The sequence below is a fragment of the Rutidosis leptorrhynchoides genome, chromosome 2 (assembly GCF_046630445.1).
Source record: "Rutidosis leptorrhynchoides isolate AG116_Rl617_1_P2 chromosome 2, CSIRO_AGI_Rlap_v1, whole genome shotgun sequence".
NCBI lineage: Eukaryota > Viridiplantae > Streptophyta > Magnoliopsida > Asterales > Asteraceae > Rutidosis > Rutidosis leptorrhynchoides.
Genome location: NC_092334.1, coordinates 669,656,626 through 669,680,523, shown reverse-complemented (window position 1 = coordinate 669,680,523; position 23,898 = coordinate 669,656,626). Strand labels below are relative to the sequence as shown.

Sequence of the window (23,898 nt, the reverse complement as noted above, 5' to 3'; positions counted from 1 at the left end):
GTGAAAAGATACCCGAGCTTGCAAAACCTCAATGTAACGTACCTATCACATTATATATATTATCAATCACAAACTCAAGTTGGTCAACCAATTCTTTCACTATTCTAAAGCCATTATGACCCAAAGTGCAATTTCAACCCATTTGCACCCTTAACCCTAATTTTGGGTCAACTCATACCAAAACCCTAACATTAGCCAACATAGGTTTAAAACACATTTCAAAACAAGATTTAGGCATTAATCACAAACATTAACCAACCTAGGTCCATTTTGACCCGTTTGACCAATTTAAGGTCAACACACCCATTTCGGGTCACCCATTAACCCACACAACGCCCACTTACATATATATAGGTGTGCTAGCAATTTACTAACTATTTAAGGTTCGTTAACAACAATTAATACTTGAAAAACCCTAGTTAGTCCTCTTTGAGTCAACATAACCCAAATTCACCCAAAACACCCAATTTACTAACAAAGTGGGTTTTAAGTTCACCATAAGCCCTAGCTCTAACCCTTACACAAAATTGAATCAAGAAATCAAGATTAGAGCATACCACTACCACCAAAACATAGCTAGGAAGTAGATGAACAACTTTAGAACTTGAGTTTAAGCAAGAATCCTCCTTCTTCTTCTCCAAAAGTGAGTTTTCTCACACTAGGTTAACACTCTCTCTCTAGAATTGAATGGATGAGGTTGAAGTAGATGGAAATGGAGTTAATGAGGCCCCAACAACTGGTTTAGGGCCTTAAAGTCGGACCCCATGTGATTTTACCAATTTACCCCCAAAATATCTAATTTTAAAAGAGGAAATCTGTCACAGACCAATGGCGCGGAGCGCCAAAAGGCCGCGCGGCGCGCCAAACGCCCAGACCAGATTCTGCCTTCTTTTTAAATTATGAAACGAACACCCACACGTCAAAGATCATATTTACACATATGTACGGTGAAATAATTGGGTCTTACAACTCTTCCCTACTTGAATCGGAGCGCGTCCTCGCGATCCAAGCCGCATGACAAGAGGGAAGATAAACTAACAAAAATTCTTCGGGCTCCCAAGTAAACTCGGAACCTTTACTACGACGCCATTGGACTTTAAAAGTCCTAACCTCTTAATGTCTCAACTTTTTGACCTTCTCATCGAGTATAGCAATCGGCTCCTCAATATACTCTAACTTATTTTTTAACTCGATCTCGTCTAATGGCACCCACGAAGAATCATCCGCAAGACACTTACGGAGATGGGAAACATGAAATGTATTATGGATCCCCGCAAGCTCTTCGGGTAATTCCAAACGATAAGCAACTTCGCCAACACGATATAAAACCTTAAATGGCCCAATAAACCGAGGAGCTAACTTTCCCCGTTTTCGAAATCGAATAATAACTTTCCATGGCGAAACCTTAAGCATCATCATGTCACCTTCTTGAAATTCGATCATTCGTTTACGTTTATCAGCATACGACTTTTGTCTATCTTGAGCCTTCTTCAAGTGATCCCGAATAATATCAATCTTGTTATTCGTCTCCAAAACCAAATCGGTACTCCTGATTTCTCTTTGACCTACTTCACCCCAACAAATTGGAGTTCGACACCTACGCCCATAAAGCATCTCATAAGGTGGCATCCCGATACTAGTGTGATAACTATTATTGTACGAGAATTCCACCAAAGGCAAATGCTCATCCCAACTACCACCGAAATCAATAATACACGCCCGTAACATATCCTCCAATGTTTGATTTGTACGTTCGGTTTGACCGTCCGTTTGAGGATGATACGCCGTGATCAATTTCAATTGCTTACCAGGACAAAGGACAATTAACCCATGGTAATAAACTAAAATCAACAGGTCAAACATCATGATTACGGAAGTTTAAATAAGCATAACTCCTTTATTTCATATTTAATTGCACTTTTAATAATCGCACTTTAATTTATTGTCATTTTAATTATCGCACTTTTATTTATCGCACTTTAATTATTGTCATTTACTTTACGCTTTAAATTAAGTTATTTTTATTTTTAATATTTTACATTAGGTTTTAACTGCGACTAAAGTTTTAAATCGACAAACCGATCATTAAACGGTAAAAACTCCCTTTTATAATAATAATACTACTTTTCTACATATTTATATATTTACAAATATAGTTTTAAAAATATAGCGTTAAACTTGGCTAGCTCCCTGTGGAACGAACCGGACTTACTAAAAACTACACTACTGTACGATTAGGTACACTGCCTATAAGTGTTGTAGCAAGGTTTAGGTATATCCACTCTATAAATAAATAAATAACTTGTGTAAAATTGTATCGTATTTAATAGTATTTCCTAGTAAATATATATCTATTTTGTATACACCTCTACGCACATCAAGTATTTTTGGCACTGCTGCCGGGGAACAACACTTAACGCCGAAGCGAGACGCTATTAAAAAAAAATAAAAATATTTTTAGTTATAAAATACTAATAAGTGATTTTTATTTAAAATATAAGTTTTAGTTATATTATAAAACATTTTCTATAAAATAAAAACGGAAAATTAAAAACAAAACAAAAAAGTAAAAAAAAAAAGTAACTGAACCTGTAATATTTCGACCTGCACTTCAACTGAACCTACATCCTCCGCACTCGCGGAGTTTTTGAACAGCATATATCCGCACTCGCGGAGCAGTCTGACAGACTGAAACATAGTACGTAATTAATGCGAAATTAGGGTTAAATTATTTATTATTAATTATAATTAGGATTTATATTTATTATTATTTAGTTAATTAAATTTGTATTTTTAAGTTTTATTTACTTTTATTAATATATAAATTAATACTTTTATAAAATAAAAAATATAAAAATAATATTTTTATAAAAATTGTATTTTTTTACAACTTTAAGTTTTATTTTTATTTCGTACCTTTTTAATCGTTTATTCGTAATATTTATATTTTTCGCTCGTAATTAGTTTTAAGACTAGTATTTGCCGTAGTTATTTTTATTTTTAGATTCTTAGGATTTGCCCTAAAATTCCTTAAGTGCTTTTTCTTTAGACTAAGATTTAGGTGCTTTAGAATTTTGCGACGCTGTTTATAAATTTTAAGTTCCTTTTTAAGTTTCGACGCGCTACCTTCTTATTATTTTTCGACCTCTTATTTTTCGACACACTTTTTCTTTTTCTTTTCGACGCTCTAGTTTTTAGGACTTAGAATTTTCTCTACTTCTTCTCTAATAATTCAAAACGAAAAATTATTTTAAGCAGTTAAATTGATAGACATCCAAAATTTTCTGGTTCGTAGTAATAGTTGGATTTGTTAGTGGCGAGTTGTGGGCTTCCGATTTAAAGGGTCCTGGCTACCTGCTGCATCTATTGGCTATTCGAAACGTGGGCAAAATCAGAAAAGTCTATTAAATTTGATAACTTATATAATTTTTATCTTTTATAACTAATAGGATATTTAGTGAATGCACCGAGCAAAACGTTCACCACCTTTTATACATTCACCACCTGTAACTCGATCAAGACATCTAGCCAATATTGTCGCCGTTGATTTTTCTTTAGAATTGTCATCCAGTCGACCAAGTACTCCAATTCAAATTTTCGATAATCCATTTTTTGAACCCGACCTCACAATTGAGAATCCGGAGGATATTCAGGGACAATTCAGTGATCCTGAACCACTAATCTTTCCTCCGGAAACACCAATCATTCAAACAGAGATTGTCGAGGAAGAAACCATTAAATCAGAATCCTCTAGTGATTCGGATTCAACAAATTCAATCATGGAAAATCTGGAACCTCTAAGTATGGAAGACCGAATGAGAGCTAAACGTACTAGCCAAGGTCACGCAATTACTTAAGCAGACATTAGTGGGCCAGATTATGAAATCAAAGGACAAATCCTATACATGGTAACTAATCAATGCCAATTTAGTGGTGCGCCAAAGGAAGATCCAAACGAACATCTTCGTACCTTTAATATGATCTATACTCTATTTAAAATTAGAGAAGTGGAGGATGAACAGATATATCTCATGTTATTTCCCTGGACTTTAAAGGGAGAAGCCAAAGATTGGTTAGAATTGTTACCTGAAGGGGCGATTGATACATGGGACGTTTTAGTTGAAAAATTTCTTAAACAATTCTTTCCGGCATCTAAAGCCATGAGACTTCAAGGAGAAATTGTTACGTTTACACAAAAGACAAATGAAACTCTATATGAAGCGTGGACAAGATTAAGAAAGTTATTAACAGGATGTCCGAAACATGGTTTAGACACTTATCAAATAGTAAAAATATTCTACCAAGGATGCGACATCACTACACGAAAAGACATCGATATAGCAGCTGGTGGTTCCATTATGAAGAAAACCGCAACTGAAGCTTATAAGATTATTGATAACACTGCTTCCCACTCACATGAGTGGCATCAAGAAAAAGATATTGTTAGATCATCTAAAGCAGCTAGAGCCGATTCCAGCCATGACTTTGATTCCATTTCCGCAAAGATAGATGCTGTCGAAAGACGAATGGAAAAGATGACTAAAGATATTCACTCAATAAGAATTAGTTGTGAGCAGTGTGGAGGACCACATTTGACAAAAGATTGTCTCAGTATTGAACAAACAATGGAACAAAGAGAGAATGTTTCATACATGAACCAAAGGCCTGAAAATAATTATCAGAATAATTATCAACCGCCAAGACCAATCTACAATCAAAACCAGAATTATAACCGAAATGTTCCATACAACAACCAACAAGGTCCTAGCAATCAAAAAGTATCCAATAATACTTACAATCAGCAAAGACCTATTTTTCAAAATAAACCACCACAAACCGATGATAAAAAGCCAAATTTAGAAGATATGATGTTGAAGCTAGTTGAATCTCAAACACAGTTTTTCACATCTCAGAAACAAACCAATGAACAAAATGCTCAAGCATTTAGAAATCAACAAGCTTCTATTCAAAATTTGAAACAAGAAGTAAGTAACCTAGCAAGGTTGATAGGTGAAAGAAAACCGGGAAGTCTACCTAGTGATATAAATGCTAACCCCCGAAATGAAACAGCTAAAGCCATTACCACGAGAAGTGGTATTACACTTAAATCACCTGAAATGCCTGTAATTTTTAATTACTCTATTCCTACTCCACAAGAACCACAATCTGAGCAAGATAAGGCAACACAACCGGTAGTTGAAAAGGTTAATGAAGATAACACAGTTTAGGCTAAACCTTATGTTAAACCATACCAACCACCACTTCTTTACCCGAGTAAAATGAGAAAAGAAAGACTTGAAGCCGAACAATCCAAATTCTTGGATATGTTTAAACAAATAAATGTAAATCTTTCTTTCATTGATGTGATTTCAGGAATGCCTAGATATGCTAAATTCTTGAAAGATCTAATCACAAATAGAAAGAAAATGGAAGAACTCTCGGCTGTTACTATGAATGCTAATTGTTCTGCAGTGCTGTTGAATAAGATACCAGAAAAATTATCAGATCCAGGAAGTTTCACGATTCCATGTTTTTTGGGTAGTCTTAATTCAATAGAAGCATTGGCAGACTTAGGTGCTAGTATAAATTTAATGCCGTATTCACTATACACTAAACTAGACCTTGGAGAATTGAAACCAAGACTAATAAGTATACAACTAGCCGATCGATCAGTAAAATATCCTAGAGGGATAATGGAAAACATGCTAGTTAAAGTTGGTACTCTAGTATTTCCAGTAGATTTTGTTATTCTGGACATGGAAGAAGATTCTCGAGTTCCTCTCATATTAGGAAGACCATTCTTAAACACGGCTAAAGCAATAATAGACGTGTTCGGTAAGAAACTGACCCTAAGTATAGAGGACGAGAGTGTTACCTTTTCAGTTGATAGAGCCATGCAACAACCGCAATCTGCAGATGATACATATTATTATATTCAAACTATAGATTCACATGCAAAATTGTTAGAAGAATTTCCAGAATTACAAGGAACAGGAGAATGTTCTTTAGAAGAAGGAACTGAACCAATTGATGAAACTGAAATGTTAGCTACACTTATGGCTAATGGGTATGAACCAACAACAGAAGAAATTCAAATGCTAAAAGAAGAAGACAGATATCGATATAAATCATCGATAGAAGAACCACCGACATTAGAGTTAAAACCACTTCCAAACCATTTAGAATATGCTTATTTACATGGTGAATCTGGATTACCTGTAATAATATCGCCTTCTCTTACGGAAAATGAAAAATCTCAACTCATTTCTGTGCTAAAAGCTCATAAACCAGCTATTGCATGGAAAATTCATGATATTAAAGGAATAAGTCCTTCGTATTGCACACATAAAATCCTTATGGAAGAAGGTCATAAAACGTATGTGCAACGCCAACGAAGACTAAATCCTAATATGCAAGATGTTGTTAAGAAAGAAATTAGTAAACTGCTATATGCATGTTTAATTTATCCAATCTCTGATAGTCCATGGGTAAGCCCAGTTCAATGCGTATCTAAGAAGGGTGGCATGACTATCATCACAAATGAAAAAAATGAGCTTATTCCTACTAGGACTGTAACAGGATGGCGTGTCTGTATTGATTATAGAAAATTAAATGACACCACCAGAAAAGATCACTTTCCCTTACCTTTCATTGATCAAATGTTAGAAAGATTAGCCGGAAATAGTTATTATTGTTTTCTTGATGGTTTCTCCGGATATTTTCAAATTCCAATAGCACCCGAAGATCAAGAGAAAACCACATTCAAGTGCCCTTATGGTACTTTTGCTTACAAACGCATGCCATTTGGACTTTGCAACGCCCCTGCAACCTTTCAAAGGTGCATGATGGCGATTTTTCACGACATGATAGAAGAATGCATGGAAGTTTTCATGGATGACTTTTCAGTCTTCGGTGATACTTTTGAAACATGTCTAGTTAATCTTGAACGAATGCTTATTAGATGCGAACAATCAAATCTAGTACTCAATTGGGAGAAATGCCATTTCATGGTTAAAGAAGGCATCGTTCTTGGTCATAAAATTTCAAAGGAAGGAATTGAAGTAGATAGAGTTAAAGTAGATGTAATTGCTAAACTTCCACATCCTACCAATGTAAGAGGAGTTAAAAGTTTTCTAGGGCATGCCGGTTTTTACCGACGTTTCATAAAAGATTTTTCTAAAATTGCCATTCCTATGAATAAACTCCTAGAAAAGGATGCTCCATTCATCTTTTCGGATGAATGTATCAAATCTTTTGATATTCTTAAAGAGAAACTCACTAATGTGCCGATCATGATAACTCCAAATTGGAATCTACCATTTGAACTCATGTGCGATGCAAGTGATTTTGCAATGGGAGCCGTTTTAGGTCAAAGGATTGAAAAACGATTTCAACCTATATATTATGCTAGTAAGACGTTACAAGGAGCACAAACAAATTACATAACTACTGAAAAAGAACTCCTTGCTATTGTCTTTGCTTTTGACAAATTTCGTTCATATCTCGTTCTAGCTAAAACGGTGGTCTATACCGACCATTCTGCTCTTAGATACTTATTTTCGAAACAAGATGCTAAACCACGATTAATCTGTTGGATCTTACTCTTAAAAGAGTTTGATATTGAAATCCGAGACAAAAAGGGAGCAGAAAATCTCGCCGCTGATCATCTTTCTCGTCTTGAAAATCCTGAATTAGAAGTTCTAAATGAATCGGCCATACAAGATAACTTTTCTGATGAATATCTATTGAAGATAGATTATAGTGAAATTCCATGGTTTGCAGACTATGCAAACTACTTAGTATGTGGATTCCTTGAAAAAGGATTATCGTACCAAAAACGAAAGAAATTCTTTAGTGATATAAAACACTATTTCTGGGAAGATTCACATTTTTTTAAAAGTTGTCCCGATGGAATAATACGCCGATGTGTATTCGGGGATAAATCCAGTCAAATCTTAAACCATTGTCACACAGGACCAACAGGAGATCATTATGGGCCTCAACTCACAGCAAGAAAAGTCTACGACGCTGGATTCTATTGGCCGACAATTTTCAAAGACTCACACCTTCTTTGCAAATCCTGTGACGCTTGTCAAAGGGCCGGAAAAATAAGTCAACGTGATGAAATGCCAAAATATGTCATTCAAGTATGTGAAGTATTTGACGTTTGGAGTATTGACTTTATGGGTCCATTTCCAAAATCTCATAATAATCTCTACATTCTCGTTGCCATTGATTATGTATCTAAATGGGCGGAAGCACAAGCTCTCCCGACTAACGATGCACGAGTTGTAGTCAACTTTTTAAAATGTCTTTTTGCTAGGTTCGGAACACCGAAAGCTTTAATAAGTGATCGGGGTACTCATTTCTGTAATAATCAACTTGAGAAAGTTCTTAAAAGATATGGAGTAACTCATAAAATCTCAACCGCTTATCATCCACAAACAAGTGGACAAGTTGAAAATACTAACCGAGCATTAAAACGTATTCTAGAGAAAACCGTAGGATCAAATCCGAAGGAATGGTCCATGAAATTGGCGGATGCACTCTGGGCTTTTAGAACAGCCTACAAAACTCCAATTGGTACCACACCTTTTAGACTCGTTTATGGAAAAGCATGTCATCTTCCAGTAGAAATTGAACACAAAGCATTTTGGGCTTTGAAGACATGTAATCCTGATTTACATGAAGCCGGACGTCTACGATTAAGTCAATTAAACGAATTAGAAGAATTAAGACTTGAGGCATATGAGAATTCCTTAATCTATAAGGAAAGAACGAAGAAATGGCATGATAAAAGAATCAGAAGTTTAAAAGAATATAAGGAAGGAGACAAAGTTCTTCTTTTCAATTCACGATTCAAGCTATTTCCTGGAAAATTGAAATCAAGATGGTCTGGACCATTTATAGTCAAAAGAGTTTTCCCATACGGAACAATAGAGTTAATAAATTCAAATGGGATTGAATTTAAAGTTAATGGTTACAGAGTTAAACATTACATACATGGTCCGATGGAAGTTGACAATGAAGTCAATCATAATTTCACCACCCAAGAAAACCTTCAAAATGAAAACATAAATATGTTATCAACAACATATGAAAAATCAAAATTGAAAAATGGGGAGGATTCAAATTGGAGTGATGAAGAAAAATTTCTATACAAACCTCCCATTCCAAGAAATGAAGAAAAAGAAGTTCAAATAGAAGTGAAAGAGCCAAGAAAAGAACACCCGAAAAAGGTTAACAAACCAACTTGACTTACTAAAGTAGGAGACCCAGGTGAATTTATCATTTCTTACTTGCTTAATGATGGTGCTATATATAATGGACTCGCAGATTTAGGAGCAAGTGCAAATATTATGCCTCTTTCCTTATACAAAAGATTAGGTGTGGGTAAATTAAAACCAACCAAAATAGGTGTTCAATCATTTGACCTAACCATTAAACACCCGGTTGGAATAGCCAATAATTTACTTGTTAAAGTGGGAAGTTTGACCTTTGTTGCAAACTTTATAGTTATTAATATGGAGGAAAACCTTGATATTCCTCTAATTTTAGGTCGCCCATTTTTAGCAACCACCGAGGCATTCATTGATGTAAGAGAAGGTAGAATAACACTTAGGGATGGTGATAAATCGGTCACCTTTGTGAACCGAAAGTCTAGATCTCCACCAACCAAAACTGTTAAACCAATAAAAATGCCTAAGTGTGGGGAAGATGAAGAAACACTTAATGATGATCCGATAACAAAGAACCCTATTGATGATACGAAATTAGATGAACCCGTTTTTAACAGTTCAACGAAGAAACTTTATAAACGGATTCACGATGCTAGGATTAAGGGATACTTTAAGTTATGTAACCGATTAGTATCCAATTTATCGCCAAAAGAAAAGGCGATGTTAGTTGAATTTGTGAAAGTTACGGAGGAAATCAACAAATGGATTGAAGCAAAAGTCAGAGATATACAAATTGTTGATGATCCAATTGACAATGAAGTTAATCACAAATTCGATACCACAGCTAACTAAATGTGGGGAGATTCAAATCTTTTAAGGGTAATATGTATTTATGTTAGAGTTAGATTTTCTGTTTTCGTGTAGTTCTCGAAAATTGAATCCGTTGGTCTTTCCCTAGCAGACCCGAAAGAACTAGTCTTCTCCCCCCATTCTGAATTTTTATTTTCTTAGGTTTTACGAGATGAAGAATTCCTTTGATCTGAACCATGGTCTAATGCTACACGCTATGATTACTAAACGTAATAATGACAACCTTCCGAGTGAACTGGTATCATTCATAAGAGAAAAAATGGACGGAGTAAGAAAAGAACTCAGAAAAGATCATCATAAGATACATTTTGGTAAAGGAAAATCAAAATCCGCAACAAAAAGAAGAGCACGACACCTTGAAAGATGTTATAAATGCAGAAAATGGTCACACGAACGTAAATGTTCAAACAATCAAACATATTCAAATACCGAATTTGTTACTCTATGCAGAGAAGGACCATTCATATGTTTAGAAGAAAAGATATTGAAGAATCGAGGTTACGCTTACGTAGCTATGGAAAATCAAATCACACGACTCTCCTATGAGTCGGCTAAACAGGTCTCTAAGAATTCTTTCTCACAAGTAAGTATGTACAGTTTTTATTTTTATTTTTATTGCTTTTAACCTTTTGATAATAAACGCTGAATCGTTCGCTATAAAGTATTAAATTGGTATTCAATAAAATTAGGTATGCGTAACCGAAATTATTGATATCATACAAAAATTTATTACATCACTGTGAAATTTACCGTTTATTCTTAAGGTATAAATATCTTTAATCAATCAACCCAAAATATTTCAGAAATTCTTCAGGAGTAAAACTAGGTTATGGAACCGAAATTACTTTACCGAAAAGAGGGGCATATATTTTTGATAATATTTGATTGATTAAAGTGGGATAAAAGGCCAAAAAGCTAAAAAGTACAAAGTACAATCAAAGAGGTATAAATTATTGATGAGGTACGTCTAAAAATTACAAGAGTACGAGCCGCAAAACGCAAAGTACAAGATATTAAATTATACGCAAGGACGTTCGAAAATCTGGAACCGGGACCAAAGTCAACTCTCAACGCGCGACGCAACGGACCAAAAATTACAAGTCAACTGTGCACAAGAATATAATATAATATATAATTAATTATATATATTATTATATATTAATTAAAAGCCGCCCATATTTTGGATCATAATGTGAGCAGTATTTAAGACCTCCGCACTCGCGGAGTTAGGAAGAACAAAAGCTCCGCACTCGCGGAGCTACACAGTAAAATGTGGGCCTATAAAAGCCATCGAATTCTGCACAAAAAAACACATCTTTTTCTTTTCCTTACTCTTACTCTCAAATATATATATATATATATATATATATATATATATATATATATATATATATATTTATAATTTTAATTTTAATTTTAATTTTAATTTAAGATTAATAATAATAAGGTTATGTTAGCGAATGTTTTAAGTTTGTAAGTCGAAATTTTGTCTGTGTAACGCTACGCAATTATTAATCATTGTAAGTTATGTTCAACCTTTTTAAATTAATGTCTCGTAGCTAAGTTATTATTATGCTTATTTAATGCCGAAGTAATCGTGATGTTGGGCTAAATATTAAAATTGGGTAATTGGGCTTTGGACCAAAATTGGGGTTTGGATAAAATAACGACACTTGTGGAAATTAGACTATGGGCTATTAATGGGTTTTATATTAACTTAACGATACCTCGTTAATTTAATATAAAGGTTATAATTTGACGTATCTATAAATAACCACATACGCTTAATCGGGTACGGTGGGCGGGATATCTATAAATACCAATAATTGTTCATTTTACCGGACACGGAACTGGATTAATAGTTAATGGACTAATTGAAATAGGGGTGGATTACATTCAAGGGTAATTGGTGTAATTGTTAACAAAGTAATAAAACCTTGGATTACACGCAGTCGATAACCTGGTGTATTCATTAAACAAAGTATTAAGACCTTGTTACAATTCGAATCCCCAATTAGTTGGAATATTTGACTTCGGGAATAAGAATAATTTGACGAAGACTTCCGCACTTTATGATTATGACTGATGGACTATTATGGACAAATTCGTATGGACATATCAAATAATCCAGGACAAAGGACAATTAACCCATGTTAATAAACTAAAATCAACACGTCAAACATCATGATTACGGAAGTTTAAATAAGCATAATTCCTTTATTTCATATTTAATTGCACTTTTAATTATCGCACTTTAATTTATTGTCATTTTAATTATCGCACTTTTATTTATCGCACTTTAATTATTGTCATTTACTTTACGCTTTAAATTAAGTTATTTTTATTTTTAATATTTTACATTAGGTTTTAACTGCGACTAAAGTTTTAAAATCGACAAACCGGTCATTAAACGGTAAAAACTCCCTTTTATAATAATAATACTACTTTTTTACATATTTATATATTTACAAATATAGTTTTAAAAATATAGCGTTAAACTTGGCTAGCTCCCTGTGGAACGAACCGGACTTTCTAAAAACTACACTACTGTACGATTAGGTACACTGCCTATAAGTGTTGTAGCAAAGTTTATGTATATCCACTCTATAAATAAATAAATAACTTGTGTAAAATTGTATCGTATTTAATAGTATTTCCTAGTAAATATATAACTATTTCGTATACACCTCTACGCACATCAGGCACGATTTAGAGTAATTACCAACCATACCTCCCACTTGCATTCCCCCGAAATTAACTTCCCAATCCTCAAGCAAATAAATATGAACTAAGTAGCTAAATATAGTCTTGAATAGCGTACCAAATAAAATGAGACAAAGAATCTCGAACCATAATGTAAGTCTTCAAAGGAACCGGGAATCAAGTGGAAGCCAAACACCAAAGATAAGACAATCGAACGCATGTAGCAAAAAAGAACGCACGAGCTATCCCGCAATTAGTCAAGCCAATGCCTCCCACAGTACCTAACATCGTGAGATGTTGGTAAGAAAATAATGTGCTTAGGAGGATACACATTACGTCCAGATATCATCGATAATCATGAGGTAATCATCTAATCCGTTAAGTCAATCATAAATATTGAAGTTCATCAGGCTTAAAAGCTGATATCTTACCTTTTCGGAGGTTATCCAACTGGGAATCTGATCAATCACAGAATTGTGTATCATGGTGCGCTTCCCATTTGATGAGACAGATCTCCCTCATCGAGATAAGTCTGACTACCAGTTTCCCTGTTTGATGTTGAGGCCTGGTAGATTTCCAGTCGATGTTAGCAATGACTTTTCAAGACTTTTCATCACTGTGACGATCCTTCCAAATCCCTTTGGACGAATACATCATTCATTGAATTCATAGTGAGGTTTTGACCTCTATATGATACGTTTTGTAAACATTGCATTCTTTTCAAAAGGTACACAATAAATGAATATCAATTTCTAAGGTTTTCAACGTTTGATGATTTCTACATATAGACAATCACCATAAATAATAGTTTACCATAATACATTCATTGACAATGCAGTCAAAATAAGATACACGGTGATGATTTTGTGAATGCAAAGTTTTCTTGAATAAAGTATGTATGACTCCATGCACATAGCTTGTATCACATATAAGCAAATAGCAGAAGACTTCTAGAAACCTGAGAATAAACATGCTTAAAAGTGTCAATACAAAGGTTGGTGAGTTCATAGTTTTAATGTTGCGCATAATCTGTATATAAAGGTGGATCACAAGATTTCAGTTGTTTCATCCAGAAACGTTTATCAAAAGATTCTACGTAACAGAGCACCCTGGTAACTGAACTTTAACGTCTATATAATAAGTACCCTTTGTATAATAATCTTAATAATACACGCAAACCAACGTATACGCTTCTCAAATAGCATACGTCCGTTAAAAGGCTAGTGCTCTAGCTCGGAAGGGGATGTCAAGCCCTATGGATCCATATACTACTACTCGCGTCCACCAGTTCTTATAACCGGCAGTTACTAGTTACCAAAGCTAAGGGATTTTTGGTTCAAACTCGGTGTAGAATTTAGTATGTACTTGTATCCATTGTGTTTAAAATAAATTGCATGTATTCTCAGCCCAAAAATATAGATTGCAAAAGCAATTAAAAAGGGAGCAAATGAAACTCACCTTAGCAGCACATAAGGTCATTTACCAAAAAGTGACCGAAACTCGGAATGCAAAATTAACCGTAGATCTCAACCTAGAGAACATATGTTGGTCAATATATGTCTAATAAGCTAGGTTTGGTCATAGTGTATCACAATCCTAATGCTCGAGATTATCATGCAAAAGTCAACAAAAGTTAACTTGACTCAAAATGATATCCAAAATCTATACTTGTTTATTATATAACATAAATATAGTCGTTTTAAATATATTTATCGATTTTTATTAAAGTAAATAATAAAAATCATTTATAAATACAAAAATATATTAAAATTTATATATGATAAAAATATACTTTTATAAAATTTATGAAGTTCAATTAATATCGTAAAACTATAGTGATAGGTATTATTAATGTAATTATATTACGCGTGGTAAAAATATCTTTATATCATATTTATTTAATAAAATAAAATTGACAATAATAATAATGTGTAAAAGTTGTATTATTTTGTAATAATAATAATTACGACGATAATAACAACGATAGTAACAATAATAATCATTTTAATAACAATACAAAAATTCAGTTGGTCGTATCTTTTAATCCGTTCATCGAAATCACACGAATTCTAAATGAAAAGTTCTTAATTTTTCGCTAGCTTTCCAACGACATGCATATCTTATACCTTATCTCAACCGCATATGTAACTAATTCAAGATTCAATCTAACCTATCTAATGGCAATATCAACAAGTACAAGCATGTATAATCCTATATTCTCGAGCACTAGTCAGGGATATACTATTAATATATAAAAGTTAATTTATGAGTACTCACGTATTAATATTGTGATTCAATATTATAGGAAAGGTACGTAGACGCAACGGAGATGAAAAACACTAGTTTAACCTCATAAGCATACCCCCGAACATTACCCATAACCTCCATAGCTATAACCCATAATTTCCTTAGCTTCATCCCGCTCATAAAATCCGTTTTGAAATTAATGCACTCATGACCTCGTCGTAATATTTTATCTATATTACTAATAATAATGCTACTTAAAATACTAATACTAATAAGATTAATATTAATAAACTTAATATTAATAATATATATAAATATTTATGTTTCTGGGAAGATGTGTGATGAAATGAGTTACCAGAACCCGAATTTCGTTCGACTTAAATAGATGTTACCCACCTAACCCTCTCATGCGATCGCATGAGAAAGTGAGGGAGGCCTCCTGCGATCGCATGAGGTCTTGTTACCAGCTCATATGCACTAAACAAAAGACTGCCGCCACTCAATTTACATTTGGTTAACATAAATAATATTAATTAATATATAATATATTAAATCTTTTGAATTAATTAAATATTATATTATATTTACGTGCGTAGTAAAAATGTAATTTTTGTTCAAATGACTCGTACGTTGTCACTCGACTCATGTACCACTTTCGGTTTTTCGAAAGCACTTTCGTATGTTTAGAAAACTAGCCTTTTACGTTACGCAACGTGTACCTTTTACAAAAATTAGACTTAGAAAACAATGAAACATTTTATAAGGTATGTAACTTATATATTTGAGCATTGTGGTCATTTGCTTCTATAAATCAATGGCTCGTTGTTTACCAAAATATATTATTTTAAATCAGGACGTTTTATGACTAAGTTAAAAAATATATATATATATATATATATATATATATATATATATATATATATATATATATATTTAGAGTTGTAAATTTGTACGTAATATATATGTTTGAAATATTTATCTAATGATATAAAGATAAACTTTAAATTTGTTCAGAAATTTCCGGGTCGTCACAGTCACCCTACAACTGGTTTGGACTACGACTTCTGAAATAAATCAGTAAGTGTGTCGATTTGGAGAATTTACTCCTCGGGTTATATAAAGTGGTCGGGTGCAACATTGTCCTTGTTAGGAGAAACAATGAGGATCGCCCTATTAAAGTTTTCGATCTAGCGCATGGCCCGGTTTTGACCACACGATACAATCACCGTTCATACGGTTGACACCTGCCTTGGTGCAAGTGACCTACGATTGAATTCTTAAAGAATTTGTAGGATTTCACATTCAATGGTAATGAACGTGGTTGGAATTAATTCCAAGTTGCCTACTTCCCACATGACAAGCTTTTCTGCTTGTTTTAAGAAAGGTATGAAGTAGATACTACCCTTCCGATAAATTCCAAAAACCTTTGGGTACCATAGCTTTTGGCTATGGGTTGTGTTGTCTATGCAAACACAAGCACGTAGCTATTGTTCCTAAAAAGGACAACACTGGTGAAGCTCAAGGCTCCTCTTCTCACAGTATCACACCATTAGATGATGTAATAATAAAATGATATAGTTTCGGAAGTTTGTTATACCAAGTAACCAAAAGTTTTTGATCTGGCACGTGATTCGGTCACAATCATGCTATGCAATCACTACTCTCTCACGGTTTACACCCGTTTTGGTACAGGTGACCTACTATTGAGTTCCCCGAACTCGTAGGATTTCATGTTCAAGAAAATGAACATGTGGAACAAAGGTTTTGGCATCTTTAAAATCACGAAATACGACATAAAATACCAAGCCAAATCAAAACCAATTTTCATAACAAAGGTTTTGGCCGAATTTTCAATTGTTTTTCTATTTTTTTTATATTTTTAAACTATCTTTTCTAGTTTTTTTTTTTTTTTTTAGACCAAAACCCGTGAAACGTCAAGTCTTTTTAGATTAAAACTACTATGATGATGATTCCATTAACAACCAACCCGAGAGATTTTACATCCCCCACCCCACACTTGATCTCAAGTAATGTCCCCATCACTTGAGATCAAAATTAGATAAAAATCGAAAGGGTTACGTGAGAAAGAAAATATAAAAACTTATCGAGCTTAACCACTGATCGTGGAATGCCAGTGACAGATGGCGCTGAACTGACTGCCAGCATAAGAACATCATCCATTCCCGATCATCACACCAATATCATCAATCATGCAGTTTTGCTGAACTTAATGCCAGACTTGAAAAATCGTTTCACCAACAAACCTAAGAAAAGAAAAACAAACGAACTACATAACAGGACAAGGTGGCACCACCCGATGCCTAAACGCCTTGCCCCCAAATTAAGTTTTAAAGTACATAAGCAGAATATATAATTATCCAAATACACACCAACGAAAAGGAAATAGTTTTAAACAAATTACAACAAAAACATGCGCAACGACAAATCATTCTCTTGGCCACAAGTCTCTGAAGGGGTCTCAATCCACACCATAAGTATCCTGGCAAGCCTGGTACAGGTCATACGATGGATCTGGCCTTGGAGGAGTAGCGGCTGTATAATCAGGAATGGTAGTCCGCGTCGGAATGTAAGCTTTCGGATTCTTACGCATCTGTCTCTGAATTTGCCTCTGATGCATCTCCCACTGATTGTGAGCCCGAATCCCCCTCACATCATACTCGACCCTAGTAACACGCTCACCCAAGTTACCAACCTCTGTTCCAAACCGCCCAAGCGCTGTGTTAATCGATGCATAACTATTCTCATGCCAAACCCTCATATCCTCATTATGTCGTCGTTGCTCCTCCAGCATCCTCTGATTATGCTCAACCTGGGCATCATACGCTGACCGACTATCCTGATACTCTATATGCATCCCATCTACACTATTAACCAGAGAATCCCAACTTTCTTCACTCAGTGCCCACGTACCCGGTACGTTTGCACTCGAACTACCTGCTTCATAAGTGGATCGACTTCCACGAAGCCCACGGCCACGTCCGGCACCGCCACCTGGTTGTTGTTGTTCATCCTCCCACAAAACCCAACCTGTTGGACCTCTTCTGATAAATTCGGCTTTCAAGAAAAATAGAATATTAGTGGGCATCGCCTCAACCCCCAACATATCACACGTATTAGTCGGGACTGAAAATGCCCGAGCAAACCTAGTAACCAAATGCCCACCTAACAACGGGCGTTCCATTCGTTTATCTGTTCCAATCTCTTATAACCACACTCCTAACATACAAGGGACATCAATTTGCTCTCTTGATTTAATCTGCTGTAGAATCCAAAGATCCCGTCGCTGAATCTTATTCGCATTTCCTCTATCAGTGAACATATGAGCAATCATCTTGAAAATCATTCGGTCCTCCGGAAGTCATAACATTGACTGAACACTTCTACTGGAACTAAAAGGACCCGCAGTTTCCTTCCCCACTGTTGGCCAATAATCACTCTCACTAAAAGCCTCATGCCCAAACACTTTGCATTGAATCAAAAATCATTTTAAATCATTGTCATTCAACTCGGGATACAAATCTAACACCCGAGCTAACCCGATCTTACTCATGCTATGCTCTAACCCGCCTAACTAAAATGTCAAGAAATTCTCCTCGGTCGGAGAGGCTCGTGGTCAACAATTCACCGTTGAAAGGAACTCGATAGTCAACTGTTCAAAAATATCTTCACGAATTTCAAATAACCTTTCGTATGGCCTCAACTCTTGACCCGCATATGTTACCCACAAATACTCACGCAATGTTCTAACAATATTATTACCCAACGCTGTAAGTTGCGTCCAATCCAAATAATATGTTCGTTCGATCGGATAGGCGCTAACTATTGTAAATCGTTCTTCTAATTCCTCATCATTAGCGATTTGGGAAAACCAAAGTTCCGGGTTATTTGGTAGTTTTCGTGGTTGTTCCGTGTTTCCTCTCGATCTCTACACACATGAAACAAATAAAGAAAACAAAACACCAAACTCAAAAGTTAGTGTTAGTCAAAATAATAAGCACCAAATACCCATCACAACCAAACTATGTTGCATATTAATCCACCACAAAGACAATCACCAAATTAACCAAGTAACACATGTAAACATGCCAAGAGCCCAAAACTAACGCATATCGCATTATCTCTTAAAACATAGCACATAACAACACAACCAAAACATGACAAACATGATTACACATAACTCTTTTAACTTCCACAAATCTAATAAAGTTCATCATGTTTGCTAACTTTCACCAATTCAAATTACCACTAACACAATACTCCTCACATCACAAAACACATGTTATGTTCCCTCTAGCATGGCATCATAAATAAACAAACCAAATATAGCACAAGTCATTCAAACCAATATGACCCGCCCATATGAACACAACCCCACACTAGCTCAAAAACATATCAACAATTCAAGAACAAGAACAATTTCAAGCAAGTACTCTTCTATCACTTACAAATTCGGATTCTCAAACACACAAACCCTAGGTTCAAGTATAACTTCTAAAAAACACAAAATTAATCATGAATTCAAAGCATACAATCATAATCTAACAAAACCCATCACTAATTAGAACACAAAACCCCAACTAAACAAACCCCACACTAATTCATCATATAAATCAAAGATTAAGCAAGTAAATACACATAATTAGATGAAATTAGCAAGATAGAAAACAAATTCTGACCTTAGGGGGAGCCATTCTTGCAAGATTTGGAAGTAATTAGACAAGAAATTGAAGTTAATTAAATTAGGGTTTGTAGATCTAGGTGTTTGTAGGTGTAAGAAAAGATAGTGAGAATAGATGGAATAAGAAGGTTTGGTGTAAAATACAGCTGTGCCTGTCGCCCATTTGTGTGGTTGAAAGAATCGGGTTTTTTTTTTTATTAAAAAGCAAATCAGCTCGCCCGTCTGTCAAATGGAGCGGCGCTCCAGGTATGGCGCGGCGCTCAAAATGGCGCGCGGCGCTCCAAACACTCGCGCGGCGCTCCATTGGGCGTAAAAATCATGTCGAGGGCTTTTAACAATCTGGCACATCAGGTACGTGCACCTTGAGCGGCGCTCAAAGGTTTGGAGCGGCGCTCCAAGTTCTGATAACCCATAATTTCGCAATTTTAAGCCATTTTAACCCAATTTCTCATCCTAAAAACCAACTAACAACCCAAACAAAAAGCCGAACACGATCACGTTGCACATATCATCAAACAAGCACAAAAACATACAAACTCTACAACAATGTGAAGTTTATTACCGAGTCATTCACAAGACTCGTTCCCAACTTCAAGTGACGTTAGGATCGGGTTCAACGTGAACCCGTCATCAATCTCAAACGGACCATCGAAATATTTCTTAACTCGATGTCCATTAACCTTAAAGGTAGTACCACTCGCATTTTTCAATTCAACCGTACCGTATGGGTACACCTTAACAACCTCAAATGGTCCCGTCCACCGGGACTTAAGTTTTTCCGGTAAAAGCTTCAATCTAGAGTTAAACAAAAGCACTCAATCGCCCTCATTAAACTCTTTCGGACCCTTTAACCTTCTTTCATGCCATTGCTTGGTTTTCTCTTTATAAATCAACGAATTTTCATACGCATCAAGGCGTAATTCACCAAGCTCATTCAATTGCCCCGCCCTTAGGTGTCCGGCTTCCTTCAAATCCAAATTGCACTTTTTAAGTGCCCACATCGGCTTATGCTCAATCTCCAATGGGAGATGACACGCTTTTCCATAAACTAACCGATAAGGAGTGGTACCAATTGGTGTTTTGTAGGCGGTTCTAAACGCCCACAAAGCTTCATCGAGCTTATTCGCCCACTCCTTCGGATTCAACCCCATAGTTTTCTCAAGAATTCCTTTAAGAGCTCGATTGGTATTCTCAACTTGTCTGCTAGTTTGGGGATGGTATGAAGTAGAAACTTTATGGAGAACTCCATATCGCTTCAATACCTTCTCCATTTGGGCGTTACAAAAATGAGTACCCCTATCGCTAATTAAAGCTTTAGAAGTTCCAAATCAAGAGAATAAACGCTGAAGGAAAGAAACCACAACTCGTGCATCGTTTGTGGCTAAAGCTTGCGCTTCGGCCCATTTAGACACGTAGTCAATGGCAACGAGTATGTAACTATAATTATGAGATTTCGGAAATGGCCCCATAAAGTCAATTCCCCAAACATCGAATACCTCGCATACTTGGATGCTTTGTTGAGGCATCTCATCCCGTTTGGTGACTTTACCGGCTCTTTGACAAGAATCGCACGATTTACAAATCAGGTGGGCATCTTTGAAAATTGTCGGCCAAAAGAAGCCGGTATCATAGACCTTACGTTCCGTGATTTGGGGTCCAAAATGCCCACCGGTAGGCCCACTATGGCACTCGGTTAAAATTCGCATATACTCCTCACCGGAAACACACCGATGAATAACCCCATCGGGACAACAACGAAAAAGATAGGGATCCTTCCAGAAATAGTACTTAAGGTCACTGAAGAATTTCTTCCTCTTTTGATGTGACCACCCTTTTTCCAAGAATTTCCCAACGAGATAATTAGCAATGTCCACATACCATGGCTCGTCCACCTTGTCCATCTTCATGAGATATTCATCGGGAAAATCATCATGGATACTTGATTCATGAAGGACTTCGAGATTTGGATTCTCGAGTCTAGACAAGTGGTCGGCCACAAGATTCTTGGCACCCTTCTTATCCCGGATCTCGATATTGAATTCTTGCAAAAGCAAGATCCATCTAAGCAGTCGAGGTTTGCCATCCGGTTTGGCGAAAAGGTACTTTAGAGCAGAATGGTCCGTAAAGACTATAGTCTTAGATAAGACTAAGTAGGACCGGAACTTATCGAACGAAAAGACCACTGCAAGGAGCTCCTTTTTAGTGGTAGTATAATTCAACTGTGCTCCCTGCAAGGTCTTGCTTGCATAATAGATGGATCGGAAATGTTTCTCGACCCTTTGGCCCAAAACAAAGCCAACAGCAAAATCGGATGCATCACACATAAGCTCGAATGGAAGAGACCAATTCGGAGCAATTATGATTGGTGCATTGATGAGTTTCTCCTTAAGAAGTTCGAATGCCTTTTGGCACTCTTCAGAGAAGTTCCAAGGTGTGTTCTTTTCGAGGAGTTTGTTCATCGGGTTAGCGATTTTGGAAAAATCCTTAATGAACCGCCGGTAAAAACCTGCATGCCCGAGAAAACTCCGAACACCCTTAACATCGGTGGGAGGTGGAAGGTTCTTAATAGCCGTTACCTTTGCGTGATCCACCTCAATACCATTCCTAGAAATCTTGTGCCCGATGACGATACCCTTTGTATCATGAATTGGCACTTTTCCCAGTTGAGCACAAGATTAGATTTCTCACACCTTACCAACATCCGCTCTAAATTAAGAAGGCATGAATCGAAAGTGTCACCGAAGACCGAAAAGTCATCCATGAACACCTCCATGCAATCTTCTATCATATCATGGAATATGGCCATAATGCACCTTCGAAAAGTGGCCGGAGCGTTACAAAGGCCAAAGGGCATGCGACGGTATGAAAATGTGCCATACGGGCATGTAAAAGTGGTTTTCTCTTGGTCCTCAGGCGAGATAGGAATTTGAAAATAGCCCGAAAAACCATCAAGAAAACAATAAAAGCTGTTTCTCGCTAACCTCTCTAGCATTTTATCCATGAACGGTAACGGAAAGTGGTCTTTGCGTGTGACGTCGTTCAACTTACGATAGTCAATACAAACACGCCACCCCGTGACAGTCCGAGTAGAAATTAACTCGTTTTTTTCATTGGTGGTAACAGTCATACCACCTTTCTTAGGTACACAGTGTACCGGGCTAATCCACGGCTGTCAGAAATTGGGTAAATCAGACCTGCATCAAGGAGCTTAATGATCTCTTTCTTCATGACATCTTGCATGTGCGGGTTTAACCTCCTTTGATGTTGCACCATAGGTTTGGAGTTATCCTCCATTATAATTTTGTGGGTGCAATAGGAGGGACTAATACCCTTGATGTCGTGAATTTTCCACGAAATGGCCGGTTTATGGGCCTTTAGCATGGTCACAAGTTTAGTTTTCTTACCTGTAGTAAGAGAAGAAGAAATAATTACATGGAGCTTAGATTCCTCCTGCAAATAAGCGTATTCCAAATGATCTGGAAGTGGCTTCAATTCTAACTCGGGAGGTTCTTCAATTGAAGACTTGCTCCGGTAATCCACATCACGTTCGAGTTCTTTGAACTCCTCCTCAGTCAGCTCATAGCCGTTCTCCATCAAAGCGGTTAAAATATCCACCTCCTCAACCTGCAACTCCTCATCAATTTCAACCAATGAGCATTCTCCTGAACCCTGTAACTCTGGGAATTCCTGCAAAAATTCAGACTGGACATCCACAGTGTTAAGAAAATAACATGTATCATCAGTGTAGGCAGGGTACTTTAAAGCATGGTCGATTAATAATGTTGCACTCAAGTCATCTATCCTTAGGGTCAACTTTTGGCCATAAACATCGATGATACACCTAGCAGTATTCAAAAATGGCCGACCCAAAATAAGTGGAATCCTTTCATCCACTTCCATATCCAAAACCACGAAATCAGTCGGGAAAACCAACGACCCTGTCTTAACTAGCATATTCTCTATAATTCCACGAGGGAATTTAATAGAGCGGTCAGCTAGCTGAATAGCCATACGCGTGGGTTTTAACTCCCCGTGATCTAGCTGTAAATAAATAGAATAAGGCATTAACTTTATGCTAGCCCCCAAATTCGCCAACACCATCACACAGTCTAAATTACCAAGTAAACAAGGAATGGTAAAACTCCCAGGATCCTCAAGCTTCTCGGGAAGCTTGTTTGCCACTACCGCTGAGCATGCAGC

At 36.1% G+C, this 23,898-nt stretch overlaps 1 non-coding gene across 1 annotated transcript; it reads right to left on the bottom strand.

The window, feature by feature from the left end:
• Window positions 1-4,163: 4,163 nt before the first annotated feature.
• LOC139895018 (small nucleolar RNA R71) lies at window positions 4,164-4,270 on the bottom strand. Its single transcript, XR_011775490.1, has one exon. It is a non-coding gene; the product is annotated as a small nucleolar RNA R71 (small nucleolar RNA).
• Window positions 4,271-23,898: the final 19,628 nt, after the last annotated feature.